Below are 23,223 nucleotides of genomic sequence, written 5' to 3'. Positions count from 1 at the left end.
TAGATACAAAGCATATGATTTGGCATAAATGGAAGATATTATGCATTTTAGGCTAAGAGAATCAGACATATTCAAATTATTACCAACACTAATTTCAGGTTAAGACTGTTCTGAAATGAAATCAAATCAACTCTACACAGTGGAGTCTCTTAACTTCACCAAATATTTTCATAAAGCACTTGAAGTGAGATGCTTCATCAGAATGATCTCCCTCTGAACATATTTTAAAACAAACTAATGCAAGCTCACTATCTCAAAACAAATCTGAAGACAGTCAACTTCTCCTGAAAAAAAAAAAACAAAAAACTGTGTGTCTCTACAGAAGTCAGTGAAACAGAACGTCATGGGGTAATATTCTAATGTAACAAAGAGGGAGCTCCAGTATCTGCTCTGTTTTACCTTGTGGTATCAACTACTGTTTGATTACTGTTTCTGTAAAGAAAATGTTTTCTTCGTGACTCTAAAGGAAGACAATGATTTGCTGAATGAAAAATGTAACATGTAAAGCAAAACATTCCTCATTCCACACCAGTGTTTATTTGGCTACCCAGGTTTTCTTAAAGCTCTAACCTCATGATGACTCTCCTTGATATTTCCTTTTACCTTGGAAACAAACATTTCCTTGCCAGATCCATTATTAACTGAAAATTCCAGTGTCTTGAATATCTCTATGTCTCTTTTTCTTTTTTACTGTTTGCTACTTTTTTCCCATTAAAAAAAAAAGTAACCTGGATTTCTATTAGAAGGAGTTCCCCTATTAACTCCTGCCTAAGAATTTACATGTTGGCATGTTTGAAGGTGGGTCAGTGAATCCACCTGCCAATGCAGGAGACACTCGAGACTTGGGTTTGATCCCTGGGTTGGGAAGATTCTCCTGGAGGAGGAAACGGCACCCACTCCAGTATTCTTGCCTAGAAATATCCCATGGACAGAGAAGCCTGGCAGACTACTGTCCATGATGCAAAAGAATTGGACAGGACTCAGTGACTGAGTGCGCACACACACGTTTGAAAGTACACCCTGCAGACACTGGGCACGGTGCTCACGGTCAACATGACAGACTGATGACGGGTGACGGTTTCCTGTCCACTTCTGTGTCACATTTGCTAAATTTCTGTTGAGACCACAGGGTAGGCCCAGCTTATGAACATTTTTATCTTCTTTCTGCTTCACAGATCATTCATAATCACACACCAAAAAAAAAAGAGAGAGAGAGAGGGAAAGAAAAACAAATTGTGAAAGTCCTTTCCCACTGATGCTGAAAGCAGAAGCAAACGCCATAATCCTCATCACTGAATGAATCTGCATAGTAAAAAGGAGCCAGTGCTACAGTGTGGATGGTGCAGCATTATGACCAAAAGGAGCCTCTTTAAGCCCTGGGGTTCAATGTTTTTCCTCAAATTTGTCCTTAAAGGTTGAAATTTATCATATTTATGCTCAGCCACCCTTAAGACACTTAAGTGTGTGGCTGTGTGTGAAATAGAAATAAAACCTATAGCTGTTTTCTGGGTTGAGTAAGAAACCAAAAATGCACAACCTTCAAACAACTGAAGGTGCTACAACAATTCCAAGAGGATGTGCTGAGGAGGAGGGATGCTGATAGCCTCCATTAAGGGAGACATTGTTAGCCACAATGCTTAGCATAATTTGAGAAGGCATCACAAAGCTTTCATAGGAAAACCTGGTAAAAAAAAAATTCTTATTTCTTAATCTTATTTCTTTAAGTCTCTCCTTACTTCATTGCCATATGGGCAAGCAAAGAAGACTAGAAAGAGAAGGAAGGGGGATGTTAAGGAAGAAGAACTGTTAAGAAATGTCAAGAAATGTTAAGAAAGGGTGACCCCTGTGGTTGGTAATTTGTCCTGGCAGTTGATACCAGGGCAAAAACCAGCCAAGTTCCCTCTCTGAGTCAGGTCCTTGAAGGACCCAAGATAGAGTGAGAACAGGGAAGCAGCTTTGGGATGGCTGGGGCAGTGCTTCTCAGACTAGCATGCTGACAAATCACCTGTATGTATGTATGTATGTACTTAGTTGCTCAGTCGTGGCTGACTGTTCTGCGACCCCTTGGACAGTAGCTCCCACCAAGCTCCTCTGTCCACGGGATTTCCCAGGCAAGAATACTGGAGTGGGTTGCCATTTCCTCCTCATGGGATCTTTCCAACCCAGGAACTAAATGGTGGTTTCTTAAAATGTAGATTCTGATTCAGAAATAGGGTCTTAGATACTGTACCCCATGGGGATCTTGTTAAAAATGCGGATTCTAATAACGGAGTGGGGCCTCGGATTCTGCAATTTTGATCTTAGAACAGGGGTCCCCAACCTCTGGGATCCAATACGTGGTAATCCGTGGTGGAGTTAATGTAATAATAATAGAAATAAAGTGCACAATAAATATAAAGCACTTGAATTATCCTAATGATTCCCCCTTAAACCCTGATCCCCCACTCCCACCCCTGCCGACAGTCCATAAAAAAATTTCCACAAAACTGGTTCCTGGTGCTAAAGAGGTTGGGCACTGCTTTCTTATAAGAAACTTAAACTGGCATCCCATGCCATGCCCCACTGCTGCTTTCCAGGCCTGGTACACTGGCATACTCTCAGCCTTTCTCTTAGAGAAATTTCATGTGACTCCCTTTCCTTTTTTAAAGACACCTCCAGTAGAGAGGACAAAAGTATGGCATGGTAAGAAAAGTATTGGCTCTGGAATCAGACAAACTTGGGTTGAAATTCCATCTCTGCAATTGATTTGCAATCTGTGTGTTTTAGGTGAGCTTTTTAACCTCTCTGAGGCTAATTGCTCCATCTATAAATGGGGCAAGCTAATCTTTCTCTCAGGGCTGTTACAAGGAACAAATGACATTGTGTGCATACTCTGGTAAATTCATTCATGGAATAAGTGAATAAGGAGTCTAAACACCACAACTCTATCCACAAGGGGTGGAGGGTATGTTACAATGCTTGATTACACCCTTACTTTTCCTAATACTATGGCTTTGCCTCTTTCTTAGACATACAACTATAGATTGTATAAAGTTCCAAGGATGTTAGTCAAGCATTTCTCCCCACTTCCAATACTTTTCTGACTCTAAAAAAGCTACTCTCTGGTCATGCTTTTAATAAAGACAGAATCCAGGGCAGACATGGTTTTAAATAACATTCCTTGCTCTGTCTAATGGTGAAGATACACTTGGTAATTTTTTTTTCTCCCAATTAATTCAGTTCCTAGACTCATTCTTCTGGACTTGGGCTCCTATTTCCAGTGACAGATCCCCCCTTGTTCTCAAGCTGCCCCATCTAGTCTCTCTCCTCTGACATGAAGTCAGGTTCCCTGTTGCTTCCACAGTAAATAAGGCAAAGGCGCTCCCTCCTACCTGTGTTGTCAATGGTGAGTCTGGGTTCCTCTAGAGGAATTTAGAAGATTCATCTCAGTTATCCAGAGGAATTGAGGGGAAACAACTAACATCAACCTTCCCTATCCCTCCCATACCAACAGATTGATCCAGCACTCTAAAACTCAGGGTTTAATAAAGACAGGAAAGGAGATGGGATATTCTAGTGAATATAATAAAAACAACGAAGGAAATAGAAGAAAACTGTGAAATTATTGTATCAGTTGCCACAGCTTACTTCCCCTGATGACCTCTGGCATCTCCAAGACGGATGGGGCTGGCAGCTGATGGGTGTCAGATCTCCTTACCCTTCTGGGCCCTGTCATGACTCCCTTTTAGGTAACACTAAAGGGGCTTGGGCACCATTAGAACAGAAAGCACATGTCAACTACAGACATCCCAAATCATGAGAAAAATCCATGATCTTTCAGGGATATGTGCCCCCGACGTCACTTCCTCTGCCCCAGTGGCCTCTCTCCCCCAAGCTGTTGTAGCAGAAGTGGGGCCTGCTTCCAGTGAGCTCGCTGCCATCTCAGACAGAATCAGAGGAATGAGTCATTTTGGGCTCATCTGTCTTATTAGATTGATCTGTATGATAATGCCATATTTCTAGCATGAATATTGGCAGTTTCATATGACTCCACCTTATATCCTGTTTAGAGAAATAAAATTACACTTACAAAAAACTAAACCATGTCTATGCTGGGACTATGCTGGTTTACACAAAAAGAAAGTCACTCAGTTGTGTTAGATTCTTTGTGATCCCATGGACCGTAGCCCACCAGACTTCTCTGTCGATGGAATTCTCCAGGCAAGAATAGTGAAGTAGGTTGCCATTTCCTTCTCCAAGTCTTCTTCCCAAGCCAGGTCTCCTGCATTGAACTCAGTCTCCTGCATTTGCAGGCAAATTCTTTACTATCTGAGCCACAAAGTTACCTCAAATTCATTTACTAAAAGGCTGCATATTTTAAACAAAAACATACTTAGCGTGACCCTTTTTCTTACTGTCTACTTTGCTGAGACAAGATAAATTCAGCAAACTTCTTTAGGAAATATCTCACCTGGGGCAGCAATTATTGGTCAAACACCATGCAAGCACTGTGCAATTATTCTGTGGAAGGCATGAGAAGGCCACAACAATAAACAAAACCGCACCTCCGTCTCTAAGGAGTAACTGATCTAGCTGAGGAAAGCGGAAAGAACAACGTGGAAAAGGTAAAGAATGAAGCAACAATATAAGAAATGTCACAAGACAGACCATAATCATTTGCTAAATGAGTAGAATAGAAAATAAGTGCAGTGAGTCAAGAGGCAGGAGCAATCACCTAGAATCTGATTTGAGCCACTTTCCATCTAATTTAGCTCATCAATCACTGCACCCTCCCACCTACTTACTGCGGGAAGTTATTGCAGAAAATGAAAATCACCTCTCTGCCTACTCATAACTCTCAGATGACGGTCCCAGAGATATATCCCCAGTAGGTCTCCGACCACGCCCTCTCATTTGTTAGAGCTGTCTCACGAACAGATGGAAGAGGAGAACACTTCGGCTGGACACTTCTCTCTCCCGTAGATGGGTTCAGTATGAGAGCATGGGAGCAGGGGGCTGATGGTATACACCTCAACATAAACAGAAGCATCCTGGTAGCCCAGCATTCAAAGTAACTTTATGATGTCTCTTAATTCTGAATTTCAACCTTTCTGAGCAGTTGCCAATAGCCAAAAGTGGCCATAGCAGTAAGTATCTTATAAATACTGACTTAGATACAAACGAGGCCGTGTTAACATCATACGCTCACTGGCCAATTCAGCATTTCCCAGTGAGCTCTCACAGACCCTCCTGTGGTTCCTTGCTCTGCCTCTTCTATTGAGGTCTCCACTTGAGGATAATACCTAGCCATGAATCCTATCTCCAGGGTCCTGCAGGAAAAGGCTGCTCCTTTACCCCAGGAGCCAAAACCAAGTGCTCTGCAAGTGGCAAACTCTCAAGGTAGCAGCAGCCCTGGCTGCCTCAGTGTTCCCCGCACTAAAGCCATGTTGAGACATTCTGTGCAGAAATGCCGATAATGCCCTTTGGGAGAAGGACAATACTGTCACCCTCTATGACCTGGGCTTTAAACGTTTGCTCACACCCAAGGAAGTATCTCTAATTAGGCCCTATCCCTTACCTCTCGCCTCTAATCCATGGGAAAGCCCTTTCCCCTACAGAGTATCCCTTAAGCCCGCCCCTTTTCTCCATCTCAACAGATATTCTGCTTCCCTGGTGGCTCAGCTGGTAAAGAATCTGACTGCAATGCAGGAGACCTAGTTCAGTCCCTGGGTCGAGAAGATCCCATGGAGAAGGAAGTGGCAACCCACTCCCGTATTCTTGCCTGGAAAATCCTAAGGACAGAGGAGCATGGCAGGCTACAGTGCATGGAGTTGCAAAGAATTGGACACAACTGAATGACTAACACGTCAACACATACCACTTACACAGGTCTCTACCACAGCCTCCTAAGATCCTGTTTCCATACTTGTTCTTCTAATCCATTCTGAACAGAGGAACAAGACAGACTTTCTGTTCTACTTTTAACAAATCAATTAAATGGCCCATAATTCCTGAGCTTAAAATCCATGATTGCCTTCCTGTTACACTCAAGATCAAATCTAAGCTCTTTGTCCTGGCTCTCAAGGCCTTCTGGGATCTAGTCCTCTCCCTTCCTGAAACTCAGGCCAACTCTCTGCTGCTGGGCTACAGAACAGATAACATCACTGGTCTTTTCAAGGCCCAGCCTTCCTCACTACCCTTAACACAGAAGTTTCCTGAAGGCCTCCTGTCCTTCCAGCAGACACTTGGCAAACCCAACTCTGAATACTTCTTTTGGTTCAACCTCAAATCACCTTCTCTCGCCACGTCTCTGTCTATTCAGCTGTGTGTCTGTGTCTATGGCTATTTGTATGCACACTATTGTAGATATTTTGATGGCATAGTATCCCAATTCTTGGCTTCCCTTGTGGCTCAGATGGTAAAGAATATGCCTGTAAAGTGGGAGACCTGGATTCAATCCCTGGGTTGGGAAGACCCCCCTGGAGGAGGGAAAGATAACCCACTCCGGTATTCTTGCCTGGAAAATTCCATAAACAGAGGAGCCTGGCAGGTTACAATCCATGGGGTTGCAAAGAGTCACACAACTGAGCAACTTTCACTATCACTATCCCAAATTCCACAGAAAGGACAACCTGAGCCAAATACTACCTGCTCCTAATTTATTAGAGCATGTGCTTTCATGGAAGCAAGAGGGAGAGAAAGGGAAAATGAGGCAGGGAAAGAGGAAAAGCAGATCCAAGGGTACATTTCTGAGTTGTCTGCCACTGTTCTCAAGCACAACTGATTGTGGGGTATCCCTAGCCTATCTTTGGCCTTGTGAACAGCAGCTTCTCAGGACAATTGATCAGACAGAAGGGAGACAAATGTTTTCAACCCAACAACCATAAGAGGGATGTGGCCTGGTCTAGTGCATCTAAGGCCTTGAGGCAATGGAGCATCGGGGGTTGAAGGTGGGTGAGCACTGATGGAAGAGACTGGGAGACGTCACTGCAACAGCCTTTGGTCACTAGTTCAGTTCAGTCGCTCAGTCGTGTCCGACTCTTTGCGACCCCATGAATTGCAGCACACCAGGCCTCCCTGTCCACCCACAACTCCCAGAGTTTACCCAAACCTATGTCCATCGAGTTGCTGATGCCATCCAGCCATCTCATCCTCTGTCATCCCCTTCTCCTTCTGCCCCCAATCCTTCCCAGCATCAGGGTCTTTTCCAATGAGTCAACTCTTCGCATGAGGTGGCGAAAGTACTGGAGTTTCAGCTTCAACATCAGTCCTTCCAATGAACATTCAGGACTGATCTCCTTTAGGATGGACTGGTTGGATCTCCTTGCAGTCCAAGGGACTCTCAAGAGTCTTCTCCAACACCACAGTTCAAAAGCATCAATTCTTCTGTGCTCAGCTTTCTTTGGGTCCAACTCTCACATCCATACATGACCACTGGAAAAACCATAGCCTTGACTAGACAGACCTTTGTTGGAAAAGTAATGTCTCTGCTTTTAAATATGCTATCTAGGTTGGTCATAACTTTCCTTCCAAGGAGTAAGCTCATGGCTGCAATCACCATTTGCAGTGATTTTGGAGCCCCCCAAAAAATACAGTCTCTCACTGTTTCCACTGTTTCCCCATCTATTTCCCATGAAGTGATGGGACCAGATGCCATGATCTTAGTTTTCTGAATGTTGAGCTTTAAGCCAACTTTTTCACTCTCCTCCTTCACTTTCATCAAGAGACTCTTTAGTTCCTATTCAATTTCTGCCATAAGGGTGGTGTCATCTGCATATCTGAGGTTAGTGATATTTCTCCCCACAATCTTGATTCCAGCTTGTGCTTCTTCCAGCACAGGGCTTCTCATGATGTACTCTGCATATAAGTTAAGTAAGCAGGGTGACAATATACAGCCTTGACATACTCCTTTTCCTATTTGGAACCAGTCTGTTGTTCCATGTCCAGTTCTAACTGTTGCTTCCTGACCTGCATACAGGTTTCTTAAGAGACAGGTCAGACGTTCTGGTATTACCATCTCTTGAAGAATTTTCCAAAGTTTATTGTGATCCACACAGTCAAAGCCTTTGGTACAGTCAATAAAGCAGAAATAGATGTTTTTCTGGAACTCTCTTGCTTTTTCGATGATCCAATGGATGTTGGCAATTTGATCTCTTGTTCCTTTGCCTTTTCTAAAACCAGCTTGAAAATCTGGTCATTAGAGGCAGCAGTAATGACCTGGCACTATAACCATGAGAGTACAGATCTGGAGTAGGGCCCAACCTAAAGCTAGCACAGATGGATTAAGAGGTGATGACCATTTAAATGTATCACTCAAGAGTGACAAGCATGTGACCCACAGGCTCACCACTTCAAGAGTTTGCACTCACGGCAAGTATTTCCAAATTTTCTACAGTACTCTTTCTAGCTGAGCCCAGGAACAGCTTTGGGAGACCCGGTCTCAATCCCTGGATTGGGAAAATCCCCTGAAGGAGAGCATGGCAATCCACTCCAGTATTCTTGTCTGCAGAATCCCCACGGATAGAGGAGCCATGACTGAGTGACTAAGCACCACACAGCACAACCTCAGAACAGAACATTATAATGAAAAAGTTCTTTCCCATAAGTTAACTAATTTGATCTCTACAAACTTGCAACGTTCAGTAGGGAAGGTAAAATTCACCTCTATTCTTCAGCTGGGCAATAGAGATTTAAAGAAAATACCTGGTATGCATACAGCCATGAACTGTCAGAGCAGGGATGAAAATCAAGACTTTCTGACTTCTGGTTATATATAAAAACCTAACATAAGGGCTTCCCTGTTGGTTCAGTGGTAAAGAATCCGCCTGCCCTTGCAGGACTTACGGGTTTGATCCCTGATCTGGGAAGACCCCACATGCCATGGAGCAACTAAGCTCATGTACCACAACTACTGAGCCTGTGCTCTAGAGCCCGGGACCCCCAACTACTGAAGCCCGCGCCTAGCACCCATGCTCCTCAGTAAGAGAAACCACTGCAGCGAGAAGCCAGCGTACCACATCTAGAGAGTAGCGCCACTCACTCAACAAGAGAAAAGCCTGGCACGCAGCAAGGAAGACCCAGCACAACCACAACTAAATAAATTAAGTGATTTTAAAAAAGAAACCAAAAATTAAAAAAAAAAAGAAACCTAACATACATATACTGTAATCCAACACCTTCTGAGATTTTAACCCAAAACCTGAGAATCATATAACTATTTTACTAATTTCACTATTTCACTCAATTCAGTTCAGTTCAGTCGCTCAGTCGTGTCCGACTCCTTGCGACCCCATGAACCACAGCACACCAGGCCTCCCTGTCCATCACCAACTCCTGGAGTCCACCCAAACCCATGTCCATTGAGTCGGTGATGCCATCCAGCCATCTCATCCTCTGTTGTCCCCTTTTCCTCCTGCCCTCAATCTTTCCCAGCATCAATATGAGGATAAATAATGTGATTCTAAGGACTATTCTCCTCTACTGTTCTATTTTTTTAACATATATTGGAGGACAGAAAGGAGACAGTGAAGAGACATGACATAATGCAAATAAGTATAATACAATATTTATTTTTAAATTCATACTTGGATTATAAAGACAGAAATACTACCAATCTAATGAAAAATGATCAATTTTAGTAAGTGGAAAATGTCACAAAAGGGAAGTTTTTCCACAGCACCCTTCATGTAACCCAGCTCTAAATCTCAGAAGTCTCAGTGTATGTGGATCTCCTTAATATTCTGGGAAAAGAAAATACCACTCTAGAAGTCAAACTCCATGTACACCCTCACACAGTAGCTTTCATCATTCTGCATTTGACACCCCTTTCACAGATTTAGCATCACATCGTGATCCATACCTAATTTATGGAGCAAAGCTCACTTCATATAAAGCATCTCTGACCTTCATTGTGGTGTGATTACAAGTCGATCTGCTAATGTTGTTGTTCTTAAGCTTTGATATTTATTACAATGAAGATGTGTCATTATTTCTACTGACCCTTCATTCTTCTCCCATCCACCAAATACACCTACCCAAATGTTCAGAGCTTCGTATATACATCTTAATAATTTGTTGTCCCATATGTGGCAAGGAAAATGTGCATGGTATGGCATCAAGAAAGTCTAAAGCTCTAGCTAAAACTTCATGAATCTGACTTAAAGCCATATTGGGGGTCTATTCTATGTAGAGAAGTGTGCTAAAAACTAACAGTTACCCAAATGCATTTCTGGTCCCCTTTTCTCCCTTCGAAACTCATTTTCATCCAGGCCCTTTAAAGCTTTAGTAATAGTCTCTACCAACCTCCCTCAACCCCATATTATCCTTCCCACACTAAAACCAACCACACTGTCCTTCTCTTCAGTGGTTGTTTCTGCTTTGAGAAACCCAGCTGGACCCTTGGCCTATACAACTTGGCCCAGACCACCCATCATTGCTCTGAAGACCAGTACTGGCCTGGTATACAGGCCCTGCTGCCCTAGTGTGGTCCCTGTCTAATCCCCAGTAAAGTTTTAATCACAATAAATAAACAGATAGATAAATAAATAAATTTTTTAAATATCAAAAAGAATAAGACACTGCCCCTTTCTTTAAAAGTAATATGCTCCAAACTGCATGACGCAACTGAACGGTGGTCAAAAAGTCAATGTACAGAATTATGATCAGAATTTTTTTTTAAATTAATAAAGAATTGACTAAAAATAGTAGGAAATACCTCACATGGTCAGAGTAGGTATACTTTCATGAAGCTCTGTGTATATGTTTACGTGCATGTGTGAGTGTAACTGTATCCCTTACTGTGGGTGATCTAAAAGTTTGAAAGACAAAGTTTCCCACAGTAGGAAAGACATCTTTGAACACACAAAGATTCAAAATCTGTGCATGGAGAATCCCTAGAGTGACACATGATTAGCTTTCAATATGTACATACGATGGTAGAGACTATTACTACTGAGTAGACTTGATGTTCAGGCAATGGTGAGAACCCAAACTTAGCTTTCTAAAGCCCATTTTCATCATTTTACTCCCTACTCAGAAATCAGTGTATGCCTTCCCCATAATCACAGAATAGAATCTGATCTCATAGTATGGCAGTTAAGGACCTCCAACCTTGTCTCCTACCTCCTGTCACCCACACCCCATCTTCTTGTACCATACCGAGGTTATAGTCCCTTTTTGCCATTTCCTAAATACACTCCGTATTTTGTTATGGCTGGGCCCTGGCACAAATTCTTCCTTCATGTAAGAGTGCTCTTTCTTCTCTAAGTGACCAGTAAAGTCATAAACTCATTGCAGATAGTTTTATTTTGTCCCTCCAGCAAATTATATCATCCTCCTCTTGAAAATATTATTCTCTTTGCTTTGAGGATCTCCGCAAAGTTTCCTATAAATATTATTCTCTTTGCTTTGCAGATCTCCGCAAAGTTTCCTATCTTGCTGGTGGTGTTGTCAACCATAATACCCCACTCCCTGTGGTCAGGAGGGAAACCATGTGACAACTATATAGTGACTGGTTCTTGTGACCTAAAGCAGACAGTTGTAATTTGTTGCTGGTGCAAAAGGCAGGTATAGTATCTCCCTGTATTTTAATAGCAGTCCTTGAAGACAGAAGCCTCAAAGGTTTCCCGGGTGGCGCAGTGGTAAAGAATCCGCCTGCCAACGCAAGAGATGTGGATTCGATCCCTGGGTTGGGAAGATTCCCTGGAGAAGCAAACACAATTCACTCCAGTTTTCTTGCTTAGAAAATCCCACAGACAGAGGAGCCTGGCAGGCCACAGTCCATGGGGTCTCAAGAGCTGGACATGACGTACTGACTAAACAACAACCACCTCGAAGACAGCTGGTCATTACCTGTGCATCAGAATCTCACCCAGAGGGCTTGTTAAACCGCAGATTATTCAGCCTCACTCCCAGAGTTTCTGTCTGGATAATAAATCTAAAGTGTGGCCTGAGAAACTTGATTTCTAACATGTTCCTTGGTTTTTTACCTTCCTATTATTGTGTAACAATTACTACAAACTTAGTGGCTTAAAACAATGCAAATGTATTTTCTTATACTTCTGGAGGCTGGAAGTCCAAAATAGGTGTCATGGGGCTAATATCAAAGTGTTGGCAGGGCTGGCTCCTTCCGGAGGCTCCAGGGGAGAATCCATGCCTGGTCTTCTAGCTTCTGGAGGCTGCCTGAATTCCTCCAGAAGAAATCTTTCCAGGGAAAGATATGGCCTCTTTCTCACATCTCTTCTTTCTGTTATTATAACTCCTACTACTAACTCTGATCTCTCTCTTATAAGAGGCCTTTTGATTTTACTGGGTCCACTTGAATAATCTAGGCTGTTCTTTCCATTTCAAAATCCTTACTCACACTAGAAAGTCCCTTCCAGGGATCGGGACGTGCACATGTTTGGCCATTACTTTGCCCACTTCGCCAGGTAATGCTGACCCTGATAGACATGGCGCACATTTTAAAAACCACTGAATGGCCATCACTCTAAAAGCCAGCCTTAAATTTTAATTATTCTTTACTCTATCTGCCCCTACTCTATCCCACTAGATTTAGAGTGTTCTGGGGGTTGGTTTGAATCATAGCCCTTTTTAAAAAATTATTTCTATTTACATCTTCCTTTCTGAACACTGGCAAATACATCTTCCTGGTAAATTTGAGGAATAGGCAAACAGACTGAAATATTAATAGAAAAAAAAACTTGTAAACCCAATACCCTGATGTAGAAAGAGGCTGATTAATAAATCACCTGCTTTCCTTTCTGTTCACCATAGGTCTTTCTATCTAATTATGCTCCTGGATCTCAAATTCCTCCACCACTGACTATGAGATATATTGCCAGTGATGTCCCAGGTATTTCAATTTTTTCTCTAACCAAATCTGTGTATCCAGGCCCATCCTGAGCTCCACCTCAGGGGTCCAAGAAGGGTGGACTCTGGGTCTCAAAGATGGCTTTACCAGCCACTCAAACATTAAAGCTAGAAATCTGATCAGCATCACAGGAACAAGAACTGACATTTATTCCATCGTTGCCAGGATCTGGAAATGTTCTACATCCCCTATAGATGCTTAGTCATTATTTCTTAGATGTCTTATTCACTTTTATGTCTCTGACAGTGCTTTGCATGTAGCATATACTCAAGAAGCCTACATTGTCTGGCTCACTCAGCAGACTGCAAGCTCCTTGAGAGTAGGGACTGGATCTTCTCATTTTGTTGCCAGCATAAAACTAAGTGACATACCTCACATGACATTTACAGTACAATGACAGAGAGGTCAGACCATATGCGAGCAGAAAGGAATAAGTTAGCCAAGCTGGAATAGGGCATGATGTCAAACTGCCGTTGAGAAGTAGGCAGAACTTAAACATGATATATCAGGCAGCTCATAGATACTACACAATCCTAGACAAGGGCATAAAGTTAAAAGCACTTTATAGAACCATAGCAACAAGTCCACAGTTTAGCTTAGAAGCAATTAGACAAGGACCAAAGGTTTTCCAGGAAGTTTGATTCTTCAAAGAGACAAAAGGATTGAAATTGGGTCCTTCAAGTTCTCTTTCAGCCTCCTGATTGTAGTATTGAGGTATTGGTCCTTTGTTCTTGGTGATTTACTATATCTGATTGTAACTCAGAATTCAAACATTAGGCTTTACCTTCTTTTCCATCAGGATTTTAAAATCAATATCTTTACCATTTATGAAACTGTGTGATGTGCTTTGAAGACTTAAGGCATCTTAAGAGAGAGGGAATGTCACCTTGTACTGTCGTACCAATGTATTAAATAATGACTTCTTTAAAAATCAAAAGCTTGTTGCTTGAAATGCTCTTAAATTGTAACCCATAAAAGCGGCACACAATCATCTCAATGGTACAAAAAGCAAACTTTAAATATAGTGGATGAGAACTGTTACAATATAAGAGAATATAATTTTTTAACCATTTGAGTTATATGTAACATGAAAGAAAAAAATCTCATAAAGAATAAGATTTACTCACATGTTTGTCAGGTAGAGAACCTAACCTGTGCCAAGGACTGTAGCACAGTGTTAATCAGAGGAACCCCTACCCATATGGAGCTAATAATCTAGTGGGGAGGACAGACATTAAATAAATAATTATGAATAAGTACAAAAGGACAAAATAAAATGACAGTTTTCCAGGAGCAATCTGAACATAGAACCAAGCATGAAATAGATATGGGGGCCAGGAGGCTCTGCTCTCCAGGAGAAATGATATTCCATCTGAAATCTAAGCATGAACTGATCAGCAACATAGAGGGGGAGGAATCTTTCAGCAAGTGATCAGCATACAAGAAGGAGGAATAGGAGGGTATGGGCTGGGAGCATCAAAGCCTGTTCAAGAATGTTCAACCTGGACAAGGTGGATGGGGAGAGCTGACACATTTGTTTGAGCTCAATCCCTCAGAATGTTGCATTGTAAGTCTTCCCGTTTGAGATGATTTTCTAGAAAAGAGGGGTTTTCTTTATGAAACTGAGCATACTGAGAACTACAAGAATCTTAAATCAATGCATTGTTTAGAACATAATCATGATTCTAAAAGATATGATAAAAGTTTTCTTTTTAAACAACTTTCTTAAAGGAATTGAAGATAATTTGGTGGTAAGGTAGAGACGTGACATAGGTTTTTCCACAGAAGTCCTTGGTTTAAACACCCTGGCAGTATGGGAAGGGAGGATCTGTGTTTTAAGGTGTCTCTACTGGGTCTGTTGCTCACTGCATGAACAGTATGCCACATGTAGCTGACAACACAGGTCTACCATATATGAGATCGTATTCCAAATATTAATCAAGCTTACTATTAATACATACGAGACACGCTACTGAGAGTTCTACACATATTTCTCATTTAACCTTCAAGACAACTTTAGAAGGCAGGTACAATTACTATTTTCAGTTTATCGATGTCACCTGAAGCTTAGAGAAGGTAAATAACTCTTCAAGGATCACACTGCAAGTCAGCAGTGGAGGCTCTTAACCCATGCCCATTGCTACCGGGAAATGACATACTTCCTGACATATCAGTAAACAAAGATGTAACAGTTATTAGCGATTGCAGCCCTCCAATGTGAGCTGGTGAGCCTGAAGGGCACTCAGGAAGGAGAAGAATATCTGTGATTTACCAGCCATCAGACTGATGCCACTACCTATGGTGAGCCCCAAGGGAGTTCAGGATGTGAAAAACACAGGATTGGGTGCTCAGTCACTCAGTTGTGTCTGACTCTTTGCGACCCCACAGACTGTAGCCTTCCAGGCTCCTCTGTCCATGGAAAAAGCACAGGACACTGGCCCCAAATAGGTGAGGAGTATCTGAAAGGGATGGTTTCGGTGAGCCCATACATAGTAAGACACTAAATTCCTTAACTCGGGATATCTGTTTTTCTTTAAACAACAAGAATCTTTTGATGTTCAGACTACCTGCCATTTGTTGCAAAACTTCAATATAACCTGGCTCCTCCCCTCACCTCCTTGGAGCAGCTCTCTCAGGGTCATTTGAGATGCTATCTCCCGGGCTTGAAGTCCTAAAAATTCCCAACAAATGAAACATAACTCTCAACTTTTAGGTTTTAACTATTTTTGAAGTCAACATTACTGAGAGAAGCTCTGCTTTTATCCAATTCTGGCCATTTTTGCTGAGGGGGAGAAGCATGTTTTTCCACCCTTTTTGGTTTCCCTTGAACTACTCTCTAACGCTACGGTGTTTAATAAGCAATGCATTATCGCTGGGCATTTGAATTAATATCATCACTCAGAGACAGTAAACAGAAGTTTGCATTTGTGCACTGCCCGGGGGTGGAAGCTTCAATAAAAGCCTGAAGTGGGAGGAAGAGATGAACAGGCAGACTTGAATCAGAGGCAAGGGATGCAATTTGATGTGGGGTAATAAGAAATTCTGCCTAGGCTAGCAGACAAAACCAGTCTTTCCCCGCTCCCAGCGCAACAACATGGATGCATTTCTCCTAACACGGCTTTTCTTTCCTCCACAGGGCATGAAAGGCCCAGCCCTGCCCATCACACACACAAACACACACACACACACAAATTCTGTGCATTCCCTAAGGTGCCTGGCATACAATATTTTAGGAGCAATGGGATGCAAGTGCCTTTGATAAAGTTTGCTTGGGGCCTAGGAATTTTAATCTACATCCACAAATTGAAGACCTGTAAATTAAAAACATCCTACCAATTCAGCAACAACTTGGGAGAGTGGTGACTGTGAATTTTCAGGAACTTGCCTGCAGCCTTCCAGATGCAAAGCAGCATTAGGAGATAAGGAGCAGCTTGTGACTAAAGGTCTCCACACTGACCTCACGCATTAAGCAGAACAAAGGATCATTGATGATTCCAAGGCCTGTCATATAAGAATGAGGCGGTAGTGATGACAGAGCATCTAGCTTTGCTATTGTTGTGACATTTCTTATTTTTTAAATTCTAGTATAAAAGTATGTGTTAATTTGTATGATTTGTTCCACATGCTATGTTCCAGGGTGGACACATAAGATGGTTTTCCCCATTCTAGTATTTCACAAAGAGGAAAAAAAAAACAATAAACAATGACAACAAGAAAAGAACCACTTTCCAGGACAGTCTGGTTAGCTTTGACATTTGGAAAATTGCTTTATTGCCAGAAGTCAATTTCTGCGATTTGTGAGCATGTTTGCACACATAAAATTAATAATGTGCACAGCTCCTCTCCTCTCACCATTTTATCTCAAGCAGATTGAAACCCTCAGCCTATAAAGTCACATTTTTCAAATAAGATTTTCTTTATAAAATACATAAGAAAATATCCTACAGAGCCCCAGGAATCTTAGAAATGAACACTTACTCATTCCTTTGTTCACTGAGCCAGTATTTGCTGAGTACCTACTAAGTGTTGGTCACTTTTCCAGGACCTGAGGACAAAGATTGGATAAAATACACAATAAGTACATAATCCATTAAATGAATGAAATAAGTTTGAGTGTAGTAGGGCTTCCCCGGTGACTCAGTGGTAAAGAATCCACCTTCTAGTGCAAAGAGAAGCACTGGATCCCTAGGTTAGGAAGATTCACTGGAGGAGAAAATGGCAACCCAGGCCAGTATTCTTGTCTGGAAAATCCCATGAACGGAGGAGTCTGGTAAGCTACAGCCCATAGGGTTGCAAAGAGTCAGACATGACTTAGTGACTGAAAAGAAGAAGAAGAAGAAGAAGAAGAAGAAGAAAATGTTATGAAGGAAATCAAGTAAGGCAATGTGAGAGAGCGTCAGGTCCTTTCTAACAGGCAGTCAGGAAAAGACTCTCTGGGAAGGTGACATTTGCGCTGAGAGCTGAGTGAAGGAGCCGTAAGAGTTCTGGGCAAAGAGAATGGCAAAACACAAGAACAAGCCTGGCTATTCAAGCACAGATGAGGCTCAGTGTGACCAGAGGGCACTGATGGAGGGCTGGAGGATAGGAGATGAGGTCTAGGAGGGTGGTTGGAGCAGGTCAGGTGGGGCCCTGGGGACTAAGGTGCGGACTTTGGTTCTACATGAATAACGAGCAGAACCATTGACATCTTAAAGCCAGGGAATGATGAATTGCAACATTTACAAACCTACAGCTGCTTTTGGTCATGGAGGAAGAAAATGGACAAAACTGTGTTCCACCCAAAGCTGTCAGTTCATTAAAGATCCTAAGATACTGTCTTTGTCAGTATGTATAGTGATTAAGAATGCATTGTGGGGCAGAAAATCTAGGTTTGAATCCTTGCTCTCCCATTAACATGCTGTGTAGTCTTAGGGAATACATTTAAGTTACTAAAGTCTTCATTTCTCCATGTAAAACTATGTAATACCTCCCAGGGTCTTGGTGAGAATTAAATAAGACTTTATACATAATACAGAGTTGCACTAGTACCTGGGCCATGCTACATATTCAGGGGAATAATAGCTGGTATTAGTAATAGTATTACTATTAGGAAGAAGAGAGTGAAGGACTAAACAACTACCCAGATCCTTTAGAAAAGAATAGATATACTGGAGACAGGATGGTTTCCATAAGCACGGAGCATCTCTGTGCTCCAGGGTTTCTACATGAGTACTGAGCATGGTAGAATCTGGACCAAAACAGATATATTAAAAAAAAAAAAAAAAACTAGAAACAATCCAAATGCTTACAAACAGGAGTATCGATCAACAAAACGTTGTCTATTCATACAAGGAAACACTCCACAGAAACAAAAAAGAGTGAACTGGCATTCCCAATAACATGAATAAATCTTACAAATATGTTTATTGAAAAAAGCTAGAAAGGAGTGGAAACATGCTGTGTGGTTCCATTTATATGAAGCTTAAGAATAGGTGAAACTAACTGATGTTGATATCAAAATAGTAGTTACCTCCTGAGGAAGTGCATTTGGAAAGGGAACAAAGGAGCCTGCTGGGGAGCTTTAAAAGATTCTATACCTTGATCTAGATGGTATTTACATGGAGATACATATGTATGTAAAATTAACAGCAAGCTATAAACTAAAGATCAGCATATTTTATCAGCTTTTACTGTGTGTATGTTGTGCCCTAATAATTTTTTTAAAAAATATATCATTTCAAATGATCAGAGACAGCTAAATAAATACACAAATGCTGACTGCTCTGAGAGAACTCTAACCTCAGTACTATTTGGGAGCCTGATAATTCCCAAAGCTGCTTCTCCCTTTCTGTGTTAAACAGCTCTATCCATACTGTCAGCCACAGGGAAAGCAACCAAACACAGGGAACAGAGGAAGAAAAGTTCAGCTCAGTAGCAGAACAATCTGGAAGCATGTCCAGCTGTGACCATGACCAGTTTCTCAAAAACAACCCCAGCCATTGCCAGTGACTGCTTTGTGCCCTATCTTTCATTTGTGTTGAATTAGTCTGCACTACATGAAAGCTCAAGTGGACAGAGTCCCTTCTCTTCTATGTGAGAAATACACCTCAGGTACCTGGGTGCTCTATAAAGAATAAAAATAAGAAGAAGAAGCTATGGAATAATTGAAGTGCAGGGCATTTGTTTAAACAGCATTTTCTGGCATTTTAATAAGGGAAACTCAGAGGGCTTCCAGCATAGAAAAAGAATCCAAATGGAATTATTTCGTTTTCCTGGTGGAGCACCCCAACCCGCAATGCAAGAGTCATTAAATCTCATCGTGTGGTGTTAAAAAATGCTTTTCAGCTAAGATAGCCAAAAATGTGCCCAGGGCAAATTTTTATGACCATATCATCATGACCTGAAATTCCAATCAGTAGACTAGCTAGAAATACATGCTCACTAGAACAGTTCAGAGTTTTTTCTGCATCTATCTCAGTGAAAAATGGTAGCAAAAGAAAGCTTATTTTCCTGGAAAAACACAATCAAATAATAAAACAATTCAGGACCAGTTTTCACAAAGTAATAACAGGCCATACATAATTGATTGCCTTTAGTCTGCTTCTCTAGGTATTACAAATCACAGTTACTAGAACTTCAACCAAACTTTCATTCCAGATTCAGGCTGTCCATTCTGGCACTGCCAGAAACTACTTTAGTGCCTTTATTGCACACTTTACTGGGTCATTCTTTAGTTGCTTCTTCAGTGAAGGTTTCATACTCCCAACAATGTTACACATCCTGCTCTATGTGTGTTCACTTGGTCTCTCCGATGGTAGGCAAAAACTAAATTCTTCTAGAAGTGAATTACTTTGGACTTATGATTTCATCTCTGGCTGGCAAGGGAATATGAACTACCCTGAGAGATAACACACTTTCCTGTGAAATTATATCCTAACTCCCTCCATTAAAACCCTAGTAAACTGGAGAGAAATATTAAAATTATCCCAACTCTTTGGTTTCCCAAACACTGAGCAGCTGTATCCATAAAAAAGGAATAAACAATTCATTCCAAAACTTTCTTTGCACATCCCAAGGTTCATTCACAGCACTGGTTGCAGAAGGAGGCTGAGATTTTGAGTTGTGCTTCCACCACAGGAGCCATACTCCTCTGTCTTACTTTCCCTCTTTATTTAAGGTTAATGACCTAGACCTGGGCTGTCCACTATGGTCGTCATGAGACATAACATCTATTCAGCAATTGAAAGGTGACTAGTTTGAATTCACAGATGTTGTTAAGTAGAAAATATACACAGGAGGGACTTCCCTGGAGGTCCAATGGTTAAGATCCCATGCTTCCAATGTATGGGGCGTATGGTTCAATCCCTGGTCTGGGAATAAGAGCCCACATGCTGTGTGGCCAAAAGATAAAAAAACAAACAAAATATATACAGAATTTTGAAGACATACTACCAAAAACAAAAAGTGAACATGAAATATATCTCAATAATTTAAAAATACTTATTACATGTTGAAATGATATTTTGGACATATTAGGCTAAATAAAGTATTTATTAAAATTAATTCTACCTTTTTTCTTTTTACTTTTTTAATAAGGCCATTAATTCTTTTCATTATAGATGTGGCTCTCATTGTATTTCATTTGGATATCACTGATCTAGATAGTTTAGAATTGCTATTAGGACTAAGAGTCTCTCCTTGTGAAAATCATGAATTGCAACCCTAACTGCAAATAGACATGTCTTGTATGTCTTGAAATATGGAGAATAAAGAAGAGACAACAACATAATAACCATGCGTATTAAATGTTTCATTACACTTACACTTTCCTAAGCACACTGCAAAAGAAGACAGAAAAAAGCATGACACAGTCCCCTATCCTCCAGAAATAGTAATGACACTGAAAATGAACTTTGAAATCAAACCATCTTAAATCTCGATTCTTCCTTTACAGTCTCAGTTTTCCCATTTGTGAAAAGAAAAATGCATATACCAACTTTTTAGAAAATTAAATGACATAATGTCAATTAATGCTTAAAAAATATCACTGAGCACTGAGGAAATGGAAAAGATTGTGGCATTGGACATGCCGGGCCAGGAGGTGGAAGGAATCTGAGCCTGGAGATCAATTGATAAGTGAACAGATAAAATCACTTCAACCAGTCTGCTCTGCACAATAGGACCTGCAAACTCAGGAGTCCTCTGGAGTCAGGCAGGTGAGAAAACAAGTGAAATCAGTTGTGTGGGTAAGTGTATGTTGTATGGTCATGTGGGGAGAACACACCGCATCTAAATTACACAGCTCAGGCTCTCATCCAGCCAGTTTAGACCATGAGAGAATAATAATGGTACAGTGTGGTCAGATTTTCTGATTTTTAAAGAGAACCTAAAAATTCAGATTTTTTAATGTTTAGAAAAAAAAAAATTTTTTTTAAGGCATTCATTCTAGACAGAGCTCATGGGAAAACAGTTTAATATATCTGCTGCCCAGAAGGTCAATGAGATAACTTGTTAGACTCCTAACATATGAAAGTTAGCGGAGATCTGAAATGGAATTCCCACTAGCCCCAAAACATCTGAGCTGCCAAAGCTGGAGAGGAAGGATTCCCTCTCTTTCCCCTGAGCTGATGCAGCAAGAACCCAGTTGCCATGGCTACAGCTGTCCCGGGGGTGTCTCTCTCCCTCCCAGACCCTGGCTTGGATGTTACCTAGAATGTTTCAAAGAGAGCTGCAAAAGCACTTGGACTCTGCAGGAGACAGGTGACATAATCCAGGGTGCTACTCTGGCTATTATTCACTGCCTACTTTAGGTCTCTCTGGGATAGTGTCTGTTACAATTTCAGGCTCTCTCTGCTCCCCATTTGGGTAAATAAATTGCCACCTTGTATAAATGTGTACAATCTGTAAACCTGGAAGAACTGCCTTGCAGAATAATTTTTTAAACATCATACTTTAAAAAACACTAGTGGCCTCTCTACATCTATTGTTAGGAAGTAAGAGGACTTATTGCCCCAAAATTAAAATTACAGTAGCTACTCTTTCCTCAAGTGAGTGATTCTTAGGAAATGCATTTTAAAGAGGATGACTTTCCAGTGAACACTTTAATTTTAATTTAACCTTCCTAGAAAATAAAGTGCTTTGTGTAGATTCTTTTGGTTTTATTTAAGGCATAAAAATTAGTTCTGAGCTGTGATAATTGTGAGCTTAGGAATGCAATCATTCTAAGCACCACTTCTAACTTGCTTATAAACCCTACAGATCTTGAGCTGCTGTTTATTGCTAATTCGAAGTTGGCAAGTTATTTAATTGTGAAGCTGAACTTGAAGTCAGAGTGCGACAGAATGGTTGGAGGTAGATTGTTTCGTTTTGCTTTCAACAGGTTACCTGAAGACTGGATGCACGGCGTGGTATGAGCAGGTTTCTGGGTATGTGGTCTTCTAACTATTAATCTTCTTAATTAAAATGGGAATGATGACATATTCTAAGGGTAGAATTACATATTCCATCAAACTATATCTCTGCCTTTTGAAACCAATCACAGGTACAGCAAACAATCACAGTCCCTATCATCCACATTTCTGATTTTTGTCAGAACTGTGGTTTGCTGTTGTTGCTGTGAGGACTCAACCTAAATATCAACGCTTGCTTTTCACTGCTTAAGGAACAGCAAGGGAGCCAAGACTTTGGTTGTGAAAACCTTGATGCCATAATACAGGACGAAAAGCACTTCTAAACTTTTTAGAACTATGTGTTTGAGTCCATGACAACACACCTATACATATGTATGTATATACATATACATACACACACATACATATAAAATCAACTTCAACCAAAGTGACATATAACATTTATTTTTCTTTAAAATAAATATAGGTCCCTGGAAATGTCTTAAGAAAAATGAATTCCTACATAAATACGGGCATATTTGAATTGAGGCTCCCTTGAAGAAAGTTATCATTTTCAAATATCACTATGCATGAAAGATGTGAGTATTCAGATACTAAAATGACTGAAAGTTAATTTAATTAAAATGTTTGGCATATATCTATACTTTGTGTAATTAGTATTTTTTAGTAATTCAATAAACAGATTAAAAAGTTCACTCTAATTTTAACTTTCTTGTAATTCCCATTTGAGAAACAATCTAGAAATTATCACCTGCCTGAATATTTTTGGAGTAGAACGGATGACGTGTTGCTGACCTATGGGCTGACTTGCGTCCCAAGACACACGTTGTTCAAACACTTTGGCCATTGTTGTTGTTTTTTATCTATTCTAGAGCCTGTACTAGCACATTATATAAGAGTAGGCACCTTGCTGGACTTTGGGGACACAATAATAATCCCTGTCCTCAGGCATCTTACAATCTTCACTCAACAGGTAATAGATCC

General features: G+C 40.9%; 1 protein-coding gene across 14 annotated transcripts in view; it reads right to left on the bottom strand.

Annotated features, from left to right (window-relative positions):
* Window positions 1-23,223, bottom strand: part of FHIT (fragile histidine triad diadenosine triphosphatase) — a 1,472,927-nt gene that overhangs the window by 1,209,646 nt on the left and 240,058 nt on the right. For 2 of the 14 annotated variants that reach the window (XM_070455768.1, XM_070455774.1), the window contains one exon: window positions 16,829-16,895. The exons of the other annotated variants lie outside the window; for them this stretch is intronic. The gene's annotated coding sequence lies outside the window, so the exon portion shown is untranslated. The remainder of the gene's footprint in view (window positions 1-16,828; window positions 16,896-23,223) is intronic. 14 annotated transcript variants of the gene reach the window in all.

Source organism: Odocoileus virginianus, chromosome 26, assembly GCF_023699985.2.
Source record: "Odocoileus virginianus isolate 20LAN1187 ecotype Illinois chromosome 26, Ovbor_1.2, whole genome shotgun sequence".
NCBI classification, from domain to species: domain Eukaryota; kingdom Metazoa; phylum Chordata; class Mammalia; order Artiodactyla; family Cervidae; genus Odocoileus; species Odocoileus virginianus.
Note: the sequence above shows the minus strand (reverse complement) of the source record. Positions and strands in the feature narration are given on the sequence as shown.